Consider the following 16412-nt stretch of genomic DNA (forward strand, 5'->3'; position numbering starts at 1 on the left):
ACTTGACTCACTATGCGCAGTTCTTCAGTTTTAGATTGTTAATTTAACTTTAGCATACTTGATTTCCTAGTTGTCAAATTCGGTAAATTCATACATTTCATTCCCTAACTTAATGTGATAATTACCCTGATTCTGCGAAGAAATGTCAAAACTCGGCCTCTTCACTTACTCTTTTGTAAATATTTTATAGATGGAATATTCATTCAGGCATTTAGAAGACCATGGTATTTTCCTTTAAAACATTCAACATTATTTTGAAAACCAAGACGAAATTTTTCGTAAGCATGGAACAAAAGAACTCATCTTTAGATAAATAATCAATGCTATCCATTTATATATTCTAAAAATTTCATTTAGGTAACCATAGTCTCCTGTTTCACCTGTTGAACTTGGTGTGCCATGGGGTATTAGTTCCATTCTGTAGTGGCTTCATAATCTATTTCAGAATAGATTTCATTTTGTTGCTGTTATGAACCATCCTTTCCGTTACCGTATTATACAGTTTGGAGTATCCTTAAAGGATCGACCCTAGACCGTACAGTTCAGTGATATTCCTAACATCTTCAGTAAATGGTGTTCACAGTCTAATATACTCTGATAATATTAAGCTTTACACAGTTACAAGTACTATATCAAATAGTGAAGACTGTCAAGATAAATAAACTATGTTATATGTAGATCTGATGGGATAGACTGTTATCTTGGAAGCTGTAGTACCTTTCATAAACATGTAAACAGTATAGCTAAATTAGTTTATAGAATGACAGTCTCATCAGGAAGCACACCTTGCTTTACTTCAATATTTCTACATTCAGGGTTGATAAAGACACTGTTTGTTTATTGCTGAAATGCTTAGGAATGTTTATGCATCATGCGTTCGAGATCCACACACCAAGCAGCATTACGGAATGACACACAGAATGTTCAGAGGAGATTCTTTAAATATCCGTATTATCGCAACGGAATCATTGGCCATGCAACATAAGTATACTAGCGTATGCAATCTGAAAGGATTTGCATGAGTCAGTAAAGCAAGGAAAGATTAATAGATTAGTAGAAATAAATTACACAGTGCTTATATATCTTATGCAAACTTCAAAGTAGGTAATTGAAAACAAAACTGGGTTGTTGACTATGGAATGCATTCAAGTGTATAGGCACGATATATCGATCCCGCATTACCTTAATTGCCTTGGCGGCCTCTTCAGCCCTCCGCCGAACTACATTGGGAATACTACAGAAATGCACAGAACAGACTAACTACAGAAAACTAATAGAAAATGAGTTATTTTTATAGCCTTTTTTATTTGATTATTGGTGATGTATGTGCTGAAATGCTGTTTCCCTCATGTAGTTCTACGCCTGCAAAATTTCGATTTCACAGATATACATGAAACTAAATCACAAAAATTTGGCTATTTGAAAAAAAAATTGCAGGCTATGAACTACGTGGGGATAATAGCATTTTAGCACAGTTTCATTCGATACTTCAGTGGGATGCATACAATACAAACATTGAACAAAAAATTAGTCATCTGTGTAATTTTTCAATTAATAACGTAACTCCCCCTCCTTTGGCACGAATCACCTCATAAAATCTCGTTAGTATATTCAGCTGGACCCCTTAAATAGTAATCGTTGCATGTGATGCAAGAAAGCAAGTGTGTATGAGCTTATGTAGCATCAGCCAACAAAAAAAAATAAATAAATAAATAAATTCACACAACCATTCCCTCTAAATGTTTGTCCAGTTCCTCCTTAAATTTATTTAACCTATCAACTTCCACAACGACAGATGGAAGTTTGTTCCAGCAATTAACCACACGCTGGCTAAAGGCAAATTTCCGCACATCTATTCTACAGCTCTCTTTCCTCAATTTGAATTTATGCCCCCTTAGGTTCGTAATCTGAACAAGTGGAAAAATCCCATCAGAATTCAGCGTGCTCAACCCATTCAGGGCCTTATACCTCAATCAGAGAACCTTGCAAGTGCCTAGTCTCCAGCCGCTGCAATTTGCAGAACTTAAGCCTCTCTTGGTAAGAGGATCCCTTCATTCCCCTTACCAATCTTGTTGCGCTTCTCTGTACACGCTCAAGCAAATCTACATCCTTCCTAAAATGAGGCCTCCAGACCTGTACGCAGTACTCAAGGCGTGGCCTGACTATTGCCTTATACAGAGGGACAATCACCTCCTTTTCCTTTTCCTTGCTAGCAAAATTCTTGTATATCATTGACAAAACCCCATGGCCTGCTCTTGCAGCCTGTCAGCATTGTTGAGAAAACTTCATATCTGACTGCACAATTACTTCGAAGTCTTTTTCGTTTTCTACCACCCAAAGAACGTACCCACAGTTGGTACGTTCCTCTGGGGTTACTTCTACCCATATGCAGGACTTTGCATTTGTCAATGTTAAACTTCAGGCCCATTTTCCCAAATTTTCTAGATCCTGTTGCAGTAGCACACTGCCATTACTGTCATTAACAACCCTGCCAACCTTTGTATCATCTGCAAACTTCGATACTAAGCCTGATATACCTTCATCAATATCATTGATAAATATACAAAACAACAGTGGACCCAACACCGAACCCTGTGGGACTCCACTAATAACATTAATCCACGAAGAGCAGTGTCCATTGATTGCCACCCTCTGTCGTCTTCCACTCAACCATCCTTTTATCGATATTAGGCCATTCTGAAAATAATTGAGGATGGATTTTCATAAAGTTTTATATTTTGCTCTTTTAGAAAGATTTGTCGAGCCCTTCCCAAATTTCGTTAAAATCAGATCAGTAAAAATCCGTCAGTTATTATTATTCCTTTACCCGTCCGTTCGCATCTAATAACTCGATTCTCAGTAGATGAATTTTCATGAAATTTTATATTTTACTTTTTTTAGAACGATTTGTATAGCCTTTGCAAATTTAATTAAAATCGGAATAATAAATAATCGAAATCAGACGATTGCTATTTCTTTTTTCCATACATATCACATAGGTTGTTCATATATTATATTGTAACTAAATTATATTTGTTGTTGTTGTATTGTTTATTTTTCTTAGACATTGTATACACTGGCTAAACCGTGTGGAAACAAAATGCACAAAGCGATTAAATACTGTTGTTTGGGAAAATGTTGTGCGGTTCAGTTTTTCACTTACAGGCAGCCAAAATGACGTATCTAATTATAAAAATTCTGTTATAGAGATCTATATACAACGTAGTGTACCAATAAAGTTCAATTAACGTTTGGAGGTTGTAAAATTCGATTGGTACACCCTGGAAAGCTATAATCACTCCTGAGATCAGTAACAAGAGGATGAGTCACGAAAAACATTTCGTAATAAAAACAAAAAAAAGCCACAAAATATTTTTGACAAACCAGTGTTTAATGTGAAGTTGAGAGTGGGGATGATCCTTAAAAAATTTTCCAGCGTCTCTTAAAGTAACCTAGACATAGTTCATGTACTTAGCAATAGTTCATATGTTGCAGCTGTTGACCTTATTCCCCTTTAGGCGGTGTCTGAAAAGTACGTAGATTTGATATCGTAGTTGAAAGTTTTATAAATCTGTGAGGGCCGATCTTCTGTACGCCTTGTTGATGCAGAGCTTCTCCGCATCTGTATCTGAATTGAATGCATCTAAATTATTGGCTGAGTATCTTTTGGTTGAGGCATGCCATATTCCGAGGTTTAGGTATCTTGGGGGGGGAGGTTCTTGATTCCTACCTCCGATTTGAGGTGAGTAGACACACTTTCCAGGTCATCGATCCATCCTGTGATAAGCTTGGGAAAGGTTATGAGGTTTCTGGTCACAATTTGTTGCCTCCGTTGTGTGACATTGCGGTTGGTGTACATTATGGATCCATTATTATCTGCCTGCTATGTTTTTGAGTCCTTTTAGAATCCAGAATTCAATGTCTCACAATTTTGATTGATATGTTTTGGCGGCTGATGACTGTATGATAGATGCGTAGTGCGGTATCGGTGACAGACGTTTCAGAATGTATTGGGTCATTAGTTTTGGGCGTTTGAAGCCAGAGAGTTCTGTTTAATGGCCCATATGGGAGCCACATAAGTTTTCTTTTTGGTGATACTAAAATGGCATTGGAAAGGTAAATCTCCGTCCGTGATGATTCCAAGGTCAGGGCGATGATTTACGTGTTTCACTTCAACGTCTCCTAGTTTTATGTTGACGTTGTTCTTCAGTTTTTCTGGTGAAAGAGATCAGTGCAGCTTTATGGCGTTTTATTTCTGACCAAGTGGGTTAATGGGGTTCCTCAAATAGCCTCAATTGTTGGATACGGCGCTGGATAACTTCTGAGATATGTCCAGGGTCTTTGGCTACTAAAATAGTTGATATCGTTGGCATGCGCAATGAAATTGCTCGAGATGACCAAGAAGAGTCAAGAGCTGCTGCAAAGAGTGGCAGAAAAAACGCCCCCTCATCCACCCCTCACGAACAGGACATTTCATACTGTCGATTATTGCGTGCCATTCAAAGCTTGCTATGCTGAAGAACTGCTTTCTGTAGGATTCCTGAAATAGCAGTGGGCATCCAAAATGCTGAGGGCTAGTACGGACTGGTTGTTGCAGGCGGCTCTAATGTCTGCAAAAATAATGCACAAGAGTGACATAATTGGTCTACAGAATTTGATTGAAGGCATGCAGAGGGGAAGGCTGTGATATATGAAGTGCAGATTTCAGACTTAAAAATGGGTCAGCCGTTTGGTTCTACAATAGCCATGAAAATGAGTCATATATGTATGTTTGTTTATATGTACATAAACAAACAGTAAACTCCTGCAGTCGAAGAAAACATTCGATGCGCACAGCACAGGCGGTAATGACTACGTACTGAGAAATGTTCAAGCCACCTCAGCTATGGACCAACCTGCATTTTTATCCCTTTACGCTTTATGTACACTACGGAGCTGCCTCCAGGTACGAAAAGGCGTACAACTTCATTGCTAATATAACATCGCTCGATTGACAGTGGGCTTGTAATTTTGTGGCCAGGTACAGATTTGAATGCGCAACATTCACATGTACAAAATATGTATTCGTGTTGCGTACATAAAAAATATCTTTTTTTTTTTTTTTGCCCCTTTTATTCTTTCTTCTTTTTTTGTGATAAAATTCAGGTTATATTTGAAATCTCCTGTTGATTTCATTTAAGGTAATTGATTTATCCATTATTAGACATTGCTATGTAGCTTGTCCGATTGGAATTCATAGCGTCGATTCTGTTTCGTTGGTAAGTCTACAACATATCCCGAGTTAATAGCCTCAAAACTGGCAGCATTACCGCTCTCCATCCTGGTATTGACTAAAGGGTGTGTGTAAGCATCCGTGACCTTTTAGCTAACTTAAACAGAGAGGACTTAATAGAACGCAAACACGTTCCTTCTACGTGCGTCTGTATCAATCTATCTATCTATCTTATCTACTCTGATTTTTATGATCATTGAATATCTCTCAGGAACTTCCTATTTCTGAGTGAAATAGCCTTATAAAACATCTGCCATCTAAGTTATTGCGTTACGTAGTAACTTAGACGTTATTTTGTTACGTAATAAAACATATTTTCACAATTATCTTCCTCTAACAGCTGGAAGCTCCTTGGAGCCACTTTACTTTTATCTGATTGACGACAAATTCACGTGTTTCTTACTGTCCATCCATGACGCCACCAACTTTACCGCAAAGGACATATTTGCCACTTAGTGGTTTCAGCGGGTCTTTAAGCACGGACAGTTTAACTTGTAGTGGCGATAATGCGATAAATACCGTGCAGTCAGTTGGCGCCTAGCAACATCGTATTTAGGAAACCTCGTAGCCCTTGACCGTTAATTTATCTTGTAACTCCTTCATGATGAGGCCACGAATTGTATTAAAAAAAAAAAAACCTCTTAAATTGAAAGTATAAGAATTACATCACAGTTAGTTTTTCAGTGTATTTCTAGATATTTCTAAAATCATTCAGTCGTGAAAGAAGTGACCTTTACTTTGTTTCAGTCTACGTAAAAATTACTCCAGCATTAGGACTATACTTGCTAATATGAAACTGGTCATTTTAATCAAGAGTTTTCAACATGAAAACATGAAAAAAAAAAGGTTTGTAATTATACTTTTTTTTTATGTTGACCCAAGGACGAAAGATATTAAAACTTATACTGTTCTGGTACCGTGTGTAGACGAAGAATGGGTAGATAGAAGAAATTTCTTGACGTTGGACTTGCATTTTTACATTTTGTAATTAAAAAAAAAATACATTCGAAGGAAGGTTGCTCAAAAAAACCGAAGTTTCGGGTTGAAAAGTGATGCTGTTAACTTGTTGAGGTGCATGTTCGTGCCTTATTCATGCAGTCTCTAATTGAACTTTGGGAGAAAGATGGATGGAATTACTGATGTCAGTTCTGAAGAACAATCTCCAGTGGAATATCTGTAGAAGAGCACGCGTTAGAAACTGGACGTCTGTGTGTTAAAATGTGGGGAGAATTTGTAAAAGATCGATCATTAATTTCACCTGATTTCCTCCTTCTTATGGATAGAATCTTAGCTCGACAGAGATTTTGATTGATGGTGGTACCACTCAGGTGCGGAAACAGTATTCCGTGATAATACGGATTTATGATTTGTACAGGTATACAACTGTTTAAATGAAACTGTTTAAATGTTTAAAACTGTTTAAATAAAACCAAGTTTTTGGATGCTGAGGAAGAAATATTCGCAATATACTTAATGTCAAGAAAAATTAGAAGTCAGAGTTATCTCCAGTAAAGATATGTGATCTTGTTTATAAATCTGAGTATAATTCAGAATGAGCATGGGAGAAGCAGATACTTTTTTTTTTTGACGAGAAATAAACATACTTATTGGAAATTGGTAGTAATGATACTGAGAAAATACGATTCTCCTGCAAAAGAGAATAGTATTTTTTGAGTAGAAAGGTTAAAATCGTATTTTCATCTTTCTACTAGCCCTCGCTGGTAGCACAGTAGCTTGAATCACCATCTTCCCTTATCAGATAAAAAAGGTCTGAGTTCGAATCCCATCAATGACGCGAGGAATTTTTATAGATTTTTGTAGCAATCTGGCTGAGTTAGTCGGTTTCTTTGTATAGTGGCATGATGTTTTCTACCCGAAAACTCTTGCTTTTTCGCCAGCAAGCCTAGGGGAAAATAAGAATACACGCAATATCTGACGCCTCGTAGACTTAGTTCCTTTGGCACTTAACATACACCCTACACACACCTAACTTTCTACTTCTGAAAATGGAGAAAAATTCTGAATTCTTATTTTAAAAATATATATATATATAAATAAAACTCTAAAATCCGATGTATTTAACAGAAAAGATATCCAATTTTCAAAACGAAACTCATTATTTCTTAATGGCTCACACTTTTTTTTTTTTTTTTAATTAGTCGACATCCTCCAAAAGTTCCATTATGCCTGTGAAGTTTGCTGTAGACGCCAAATCTCATTTTATGAAGCTTAGCTTAAAAATATTTAGCTTCTGAAACAACAAAGATTTACTTAACGAGTATAATTGCAATACACCATCAAAGATAGAGTGTCATTTTAAATAAGGAAGAAATTTGTCAAGTTTACTTTAATCTGACAACAGATGAATTAGTTACCTTCTTTCGAGTATCATGTTTGTAGCTGTTGAGGCTTGAACTTCGTATAAGTTCTTTCAGAGCTCTGATCAAAATTTTCTCAGTAACGAATGATACTTCAAGTTTTCTTCATGACACATTAGTGGACTTCTTTCTTTTCTTATTTTTTTTCCTCTTAGCACCTTTTTTTTAATTTTTTTGAATTATAACTAAAGCTTAATTTCGCACTAGAATCGAAATCCTGAACCCTCTTTTTTAACGCTCATTTCGAAGTTGCGCAAACAGCCTGCTGCAAAAATTCCTGATTCCTGTCAGTGGCAGGTTTTGTCTGGTTAAAGCAAGTTTGCTTCGCTCTTCCATAATTCACGTAAACACCACAAACAGATGTGCAAGTAAAAATAAAGTAAACCTTGCATTTTTAGCCATAGTCAGGCGAGCTAGAAAACTTGTGTGATTTTACATAGAATAGCGGAACTATTCTGATCGTTTTTTTCTAAGCCTGTGGAACAGAAAAAAAATATATATATTCTTAAATGATTCGATTCTCTTTCTAGAAAATTCTTAGTTATTGACGAGTTTCAAGTTACTTACCGATTAACAGCCCGAAATAGCAGTATGTCGGTGGCACTTTTTTAGTTAAAATTGGATAGTGTTGGCTGTAACGCAGTTCTCTATTGGGACCATGGGCTGCATGCAACAATCTATGAAAAGATCTATAAATCAATGAGTTCCTATGGTGTGTGCAAGAGAGCACTATAAGCTGGCAGGATCTCACGCCCTTTCAAAGAGGTATGATTGTCAGTGTACTTTTAGTGGGTATTGCAGCAGGTTGTTTTACAGCTGCAGTTGCCGCGTGTTGAAAGACTAGTGGCATTCAAGTCTTGAATGATTGCAAAAACGCCGGGACACGAACTCTGCAAAGAATGCACTACAGGAACAGGAGACTTTCACGGAATCAACTGATCTCGGAGAGTAATCGGAACGCTAAGTGCCAGGCATGGAAAAGATGGTCTGAAGAGGACCCGGTGGCAAGTCATGTCTCGTGAGTCCCGATTTACGCTTTTCAAAACTGATGGAAAAATGCACACATGAAGGAAACCACACAAGGCAATGTGTGGAAGTTTAATGCGCCGGGATTATTTTCGTAGCATACATTTGAACCACTTATCCCACTGGAGGGACTGTTCCAGAATATATTTTAACATTGTTGTGGATCAGTTACAGTATGCGATGTCGAATGTTTACCCATTATAAGCAGTGGTACTTTCAAGCAACCATTCAACTTTGATCCATTGACTTAGGACCAGCTGGAACGCCAAGTGCTAGGCATGGAAAGGATGAATGAAGAGAACCGGTGGTACTTCATGTAGTCTAGTGAGTCCCGATTGTCGCTTTTCAGGATCGATGGAAAAGTGCGCATATGGATGAAATAACACGAGATATTGTGTGGAAGTGTAATGATGCTGGAGCTTGTTTTCGCGGCATACCTTTAGTCCACTTATTCCACGGGAGGGACTATAAATGGTATGGAGCATATTTCAGCATCCTTGTAGATCAATTACATTAAGTTGAATTTTACCCCTTATATACAAAAAACGTATGTTAGGGCCACCCAAGCCATACGCATGGGCATCTTAGTTGCCCATATGTATTATGCCCATAAATTGCGTGTGTTCTCTGGTCAATTTAGCTGAGCGAAAAACCCGAGTTCCCGGGGGGGGGGGGCTTTGCTGTCCACGCCTGAGATCGACTAACTATGTGAAAGCTCATAAAAGTTCCTCGCGTCCGTCATTGACGAGATTCGAACCCGGTCTTTTTCCACCCGATGTGGGGAGGATGATGATTACAACTATTATGCCACCCGCGCAGACACCCGTTATAGACGGTGGTACTTTCAAGATGACGACGGAACCATTCACCACGCCTAACATTTGAAAGCGTGGTTTCAGAACCAGGAAGAATCGTCTGCGAATGGGTTCTTCCAAAAGCATAATGCACCTTGTCACACGACTGGATTGTACAGAAATAGTTCTAGGAACATGGGAGTGAATTCGGCTAACTGCATTGGGCTCTCCACTTAGATCTCAATCCATTTGATATCTGGTGAGTTGAAAGCCCACCTGTGGGATGAGATTGAACAACTTTTCTGGATAAACATCTGCAACCATCCAACAAAAACTGTGAGAAGAAAATGAGTCAGCATGAACCAGCATCTTTGTGTCACACTTTTGACACCTCGTTGAGTCAATTCTTCGAGGAATCCAGACTCTTCTGATGGCTAAAGTGGCTTTGAATCCATGAATACGGATACATATTGGTCCTCTTTAAAAAAAAAAAAAAAAAAAAAGGACGCTGTTGGAGGAAATCAGCTGCGGCAGATTTCTTCCACCGCGTACTCCACGTTATATACAATTATTTGATAAAGCGCAAAAGAATTTTTAAATACGGTGCTGTTTCTTGCATTCTCTTTGTCTTTTGAGCTCCTCTGACCGTTGTGGTATCTCGGAACATAAACAGAAAATTTATTTATTTATAAAAGAAAAATTGACTGTTGTTATAGTAAAAGATGGTATTGGTTTTTATTGTTTCTGTGTATGAAGTAAACGAAAAAATATTTGAGCGTAATTTCGTTGTTGAAGCGTCCAAGAAAGCATAGTGATAGGTTCTCCACTTCTACCGAAAATGCAACATCATCAATAAACACACTGCAGTCATAGCAGCATTTTTATAACTCTCAATCGTGTCAATAATGGGCTAGTGTCCCCCGACTCTTTCCTATTATGCGAAGACCGAAAGTAACAAGAAAATTAGTGCTTGTGCCGAACTTTAATGCAGTGCACAGAAGGAGATCGTCTTTTGAAATACCATTTTTTTTTTTTTTTTTTTTTTTTTTTTAACTCCAGCGCAGTGTAATTCCCCGAAAAAATGTGTTTCCTCTGTCAGCAAATGATGGAGCTGTTCATATACCTTAGCTTACGAACTGCGAGCAAGGTCTATCGAGACATCGCTCAACGACCCTTAATGAATGCTAATTAGTTTCATTTATAAGAAAAGGGTGTACAGTTGGATTTGACGTGCTTGAGCTCCTTTTGACATCTTCCGTCTTTTTATCTCCGTGACGCCTCTTAGAAACTATCGAAGCGTTAGCCGACAGATTATCGTCCGTCACGTCTGAAGCTCATGTACCTTGCCCAATCTAATTTACTTCGCGCACCGACGTGACACGAGCGAAAACTGACTGCCCCTCCCCTTTAGGTGTCTGTTGCTCCTAATGGGACTAATAATCCCACACAATGGGAATGCCTAGAGAACGGATTCGAACTTCGCTTTGGCATTTCGAACTAATCCCACTGAAATGATTAAGCCATAATGAAATTTTCAGGACGTTTCAGATTTCTTCCGACGACAATATTAACTTACGGGGTCAAGGACTTGCACAACGCAATTATTTGCATCGGTTAATATTAACTGGATTACACGATATTGGATATCCTTTGCAAGACAATCGCCGATGCTCGGGTTTCTAGAGTCAAATTTCAACTAATCAGTGTCTGTCAGCTGGCGAGTAATAGATTGTTTCCGATATGTTTTGTTTGTCACCCATATGTCTTTAGACAGTAGTAAAATATACACGAGTTATTGAAGTTTTCGTTTAGAATATTGAATTAAATGCATTTTTAAATATTGATTTTATATATAAATTATTAATATATTAAAGTTGCTGTTATTGAAATACGTTAGCTCCAAGTCAGCCCTCCACGTCCATATGTGCTTATGTTCAGCGATTTGTTTGTATATTTGAAAAGGTGATTAAAAAAGAATTGAACACCTCAAGTATTCACTTTAAATTCTGGACGAAGTGAATTTTTTTAATCCCCAAAATGGCTTTCTATAGGAGAAAATTCACTTGTGCCATCCAGTTTTCAAAGACAGATCGGCGGAGTAGTGCGTACACTAGCGTGACTACCGTTTACAGAAAAACACAACTATGTATATAAAGTGCTTAGCATCATATTACACAGCCATTTCTGAATAAACAGAAAATTTTTAAGGTGGCATCGTTTTAGGTTATATCTCATATTGTGAATACCTTCATAACGAGTTGCCATGATATTGCACTACTTCGAATAAGTAACGCTTCACCTAAGGAGAAGACTAATGTTACTTATTCTCAGATAGGTACCACCACCCAGACAGCACTGTTTCAGGACTATTTGGTCTTATTTGGTCTTGGTCCTTCTTCAGTGAGTGGGTAGGTACCCAAGTGATGCAATGATGGCAAAAACAGTTATGAAGTATAACTCCACAATATGAGAGATGCCTGATGGTGTATGATGTATTTAGACTAATGTTTGTTGTTTGGTTTTTTTTTTTAGGAGCATTAGCAACTAAGGCCATATTGCTCCGGTGCGGTGGTCATTCCCTGACCTTTCCGCATGCTTCGTATTTGGTGGTGACGGGCTCGAACCCCGGTCTAATCAAGAAGCATGTACTACGCACTGCTGCTCCTTCCCACCTGGCTACGGAGGCGCCATTTAGACTAAGGCGCATTTAGGGCTAGAGCCTCAAGCTGCGAACAAATTTAGACTATGTATATAAAGTGCTTAGCATCATATTACACAGCCATTTCTGAATAAACAGAAAATTTTTAAGGTGGCATCGTTTTAGGTTATATCTCATATTGTGAATACCTTCATAACGAGTTGCCATGATATTGCACTACTTCGAATAAGTAACGCTTCACCTAAGGAGAAGCCTAATGTTACTTATTCTCAGATAGGTACCACCACCCAGACAGCACTGTTTCAGGACTATTTGGTCCTTCTTCAGTGAGTGGGTAGGTACCCAAGTGATGCAATGATGGCAAAAACATTAATGAAGTATAACTCCACAATATGAGAGATGCCTGATGGTGTATGATGTATTTAGACTAAGGCGCATTTCTCCTTAGTCTTCTCCTTAGGTGAAGCGTTACTTATCCGAAGTAGTGCAATATCATGGCAACTCGTTATGAAGGTATTCACAATATGAGATATAACCTAAAACGATGCCACCTTAAAAATTTTCTGTTTATTCAGAAATGGCTGTGTAATATGATGCTAAGCACTTTATATACATAGTCTAAATTTGTTCGCAGCTTGAGGCTCTAGCCCTAAATGCGCCTTAGAAAAACACAACGTAAGTCAGTTTTCAAGTGGTTTAAGCAGTGTGATAACAAAAGCTGTATCCCCAAAGGGAAGGGGTCGTTCCTGCGCCATTGATGAAACACTACAATGTAAGAGGAGTGAGCCCCCGCAAAAGTTCACTTGCAGAAAAAGCGACCAGTTGAATACATCTCAGATAAGTCTTGCATATTCCCTGGAATCGTTTACTCTCTGAAAGCTTACTATTTGCAGTTAATGCAGTCATTAATACCTAAATACAGACAGGTGACACGAATTTTACTGTGACTGTCTAGAGAAAGCGAAAGAGGATGCCTGGATGAGAGGACGTAGAGGATGGCAGTACGGCTTGTTTTCAGTGATAAAATTATTTTTCACATGAGCGAGAAAGTCAACAGCCACAATATTTTGGTGTGGGGCACTGAAGATCTTTACCAAGTCTTCGAGCACGAATGAGTCTGTCCCAAAAAATAAAATGTTTTGTACCATTTCGCTTCAGAAACTTTATGGCCATTTCTCTTTTATATAAAAGAAAATCGGTATAGGCATTGCCTGGATAATGCCTATACCTATTGAATAACTGGCTTATTTCTCAAATTTATGAAGATGCTGCTGATTTTATATTCTAGCGGGATGATGCATATCCGAACGTTCAATATGGATGTGCTAAAATAGCTGAGTAACACTACCTTAGCGATGGATGGGATAAAGTACTGACTGTGTGTGTACTGTCCATCTCTTTAAACCTTGGAAATAATGCCAGATTTTATTTCTATGAATTTTTGAAACTGTTTGATTATTTTTGAATTATCTTGAGATGTGCCGTGAGTTGTATACACCCTCGTCATTGAAATTTCCCCATTTAGAAATAATGGAAGGATTAATTTAAAAATTTCTTGCATACTGTGATGTAGGCGTAAGCGATTAGCATGTCGAACTGATTGGCTTACATTTTGCACTTTGAATGTACGTCCGGATGATTCATGGACAATCATCAAAAGTGAATAGTGAACGAGGTGGATCGGATTCCTATTTTTGATGAATCGAGTGGATAGTTCATTTGCAGTGAAAAGAGAGAGAGCGAGTGACACGTGTAAAGGAGCATTTTGATTTCATTCTGGGTATTTAAGTGATCGTGAAGGACATTTTGTTTTGCAACTGTGGTTGCAACTGTTATTATAGATTATTAAATTAATCTATAATAATATCATTAATTTGAAGGATGAGCATATACATATATTTTTGGAAGCCTGCAAAAATTGCAGGCTTCCAAAATATATGCAGGATGCTACGAATCGTCACGTATCAGGATCTTCCACGACAAGTTCTGTTAACAGTTTTATTGATGTTCCAATTGCTCTCGCCGCCATATCCACCAAGGATGGCCTTGACAATTTTTTTTTTTCTTTCATTTCGTTTAATAATTTAGTATATTCTCTGCAAGGGCTCCACTTATTAAATTGATTCCAACCACTCACTATTTCAGTCGCCGAATTTTCGAAAACTGATGAAAGGAAACTGCATTGTTAAAAAAATGAATCACGTGAGCTTTCAACTCTCTGTTTTACTGTGGATGAATCATCCGGGATGTACATCCAAAGTGCGAAATCTGAATTCGCCGTTACGTACGAATCTGAAAATACTATAAAAACTTCAGACTTTGAAGGAGGGATCGGATTATTGGGGTGTCAGAAGCTACATAGTCAACACTCCGTTCTTGTGGCTCGTGATTCCCAAACGGTTGGGCCCTTTTGGCAACTCTTGGTACGGGAAGATTCTCGTACGCGTCTCCAGGGCTCTAGTGGCATCAGAAAAACGTCAGAATGGAAGGATCGACGGATCGGCCGACTAACAGGAAACAAATTTGTCAAAACCTCCAGATTTCCAACATCATAGCTCCATCCGTGCCTGCACTTGGGTCGGGAAGCACGATTAACAGACGACAGCGAGAAGTGATTCGCTGTCCCATTTCCTCTTCTGCCTCTCACGCCATCTTATTTTCATCAATGTCTGCAATAATAAAAGGAAAATGTTTTTTGAGGACAAGAATGATATCGTATCGTCTTTAGTGACGAATTATTTCTCTGTGTGGAATCCGACGGCCATATGCGCGTCTAGAGACACGCCTGGTAGCCCACATCTGGAAGTAGCTTACTGGTCCAACACCCGGAATCCTGGTATGGAGAGTCGTCATTTACAATAGCCTTTCACCTCTGACCGTTGTTGATGAAAAGTTTATTGCTGGACATTAAGTTGAAACGATTATATTAATAAAAGAACAGTACATTCGTTACCACAGTATTAATTATAGCACAGTTAGATATCCTTCAGTAAATGATATCTACCTCCTAATCTGATATAGTAGTTTGAGATCAAGAAAAGCCCTACAAGTTTCAAACGACTCCAAACTGAAACGGCAACAAAGCTGCTTGTAGTAGACCCTGTGGTAGAACGTACGTCCTCTTAATAAGGCAGTTGATGAAATTTTTTTGGACTTGTTCCATCTGATGTGTAAGGTGACAGGCGTGTGTATTCCAGAAAGGAAGATACAAATTCGACGGTAAGTAGTACCAAATATTTGGTACTGCTTATTGTTGTATTATCGTACCTTAAAATTATTATTATTATTTCACGTCCTCGTGGGCAACACAGTTGTTATAATTACCTCCACACACCGCGTGGAAAAGACCTGAGTTCGAATTCCGTCAATGACGCCAGGAATTTTTATGGGTCTTTTTCACATTCCGGAGTTAGTTAGTCTCGGACGAGGTAGCATGGTTTTTTCTTACGGAAATTCGGTTTTTCCCCCAGCAAACAGCAGATCAATCGCAGAAAACATGCAGTTTACAGACATATTATATAAGGTGCAATATGGCCTAAGTTGCCGGTGCGTCTAAAATTCCCTACAGTGAGATGAGATTATTTCACTCCAAAGAGAGCGATGTATGTGCCCGAATAGGCTAGTTTGTCTTATCAGCAGAAAAGAGTGTTCTTCTGCTGAAAAGTCGGATTATAAAACTAACCCAGTATGGATTAGTTTTATATGTTGGTAGGATGAAAACCGTGAAAACCCCCCTATATATTGACCTGTTATGGTCCTGCCCTTTCCTCATTGCTTATTCAGTTATGTTCATTTTGTGAACAAAAATGAACATAAACCAAAATATGAATCATTTTTGAACTTCCTTTGCTTGCACAGTTTACCTTTTGATCATAAAGACGAAATTGAATCAGTGGAGTCGTCAGCACTTGAAGCCCGTCAAAATAGCACCGAAATAAAAGCACCATCGTGGCAGTTGCCTCCTTAAAATCTTTTGGAAACGAGGAGATTCTAACTCAGTGCATAATCAGTCTTCATAATAATAATGAATCCCTTGACCTCCGTTGGCTATAGAGAATGGTAATGCATGTTTGTATGGACATTCTAGTATAATATATTGGTTTACCACACATATACTTCTTGTTAAGGACCTAGTCTATCTCAATACCGCGTGATTGGTAGCTATTCTCACCAATTCTGTGCAGCTAAATTGTCTGGAGAGTTAAATAGTGAGAACTCGTGGTTTGTAGTTAGGAGAAGTCATAAATCAGATCGTAAATGAAAATCTCCGTCCTTGTAAGTAC

General features: G+C 38.2%; 1 protein-coding gene across 1 annotated transcript in view; it reads left to right on the forward strand.

Moving 5' to 3' along the window:
- LOC150080211 (protein timeless homolog) overlaps positions 1–16412 on the forward strand; it is a 734420-nt gene that overhangs the window by 571623 nt on the left and 146385 nt on the right. The window lies entirely within an intron of this gene.

The sequence above is a fragment of the Mastigoproctus giganteus genome, chromosome 9, assembly GCF_048544385.1.
Source record: "Mastigoproctus giganteus isolate SK-2022 chromosome 9, ASM4854438v1, whole genome shotgun sequence".
NCBI lineage: Eukaryota > Metazoa > Arthropoda > Arachnida > Uropygi > Thelyphonidae > Mastigoproctus > Mastigoproctus giganteus.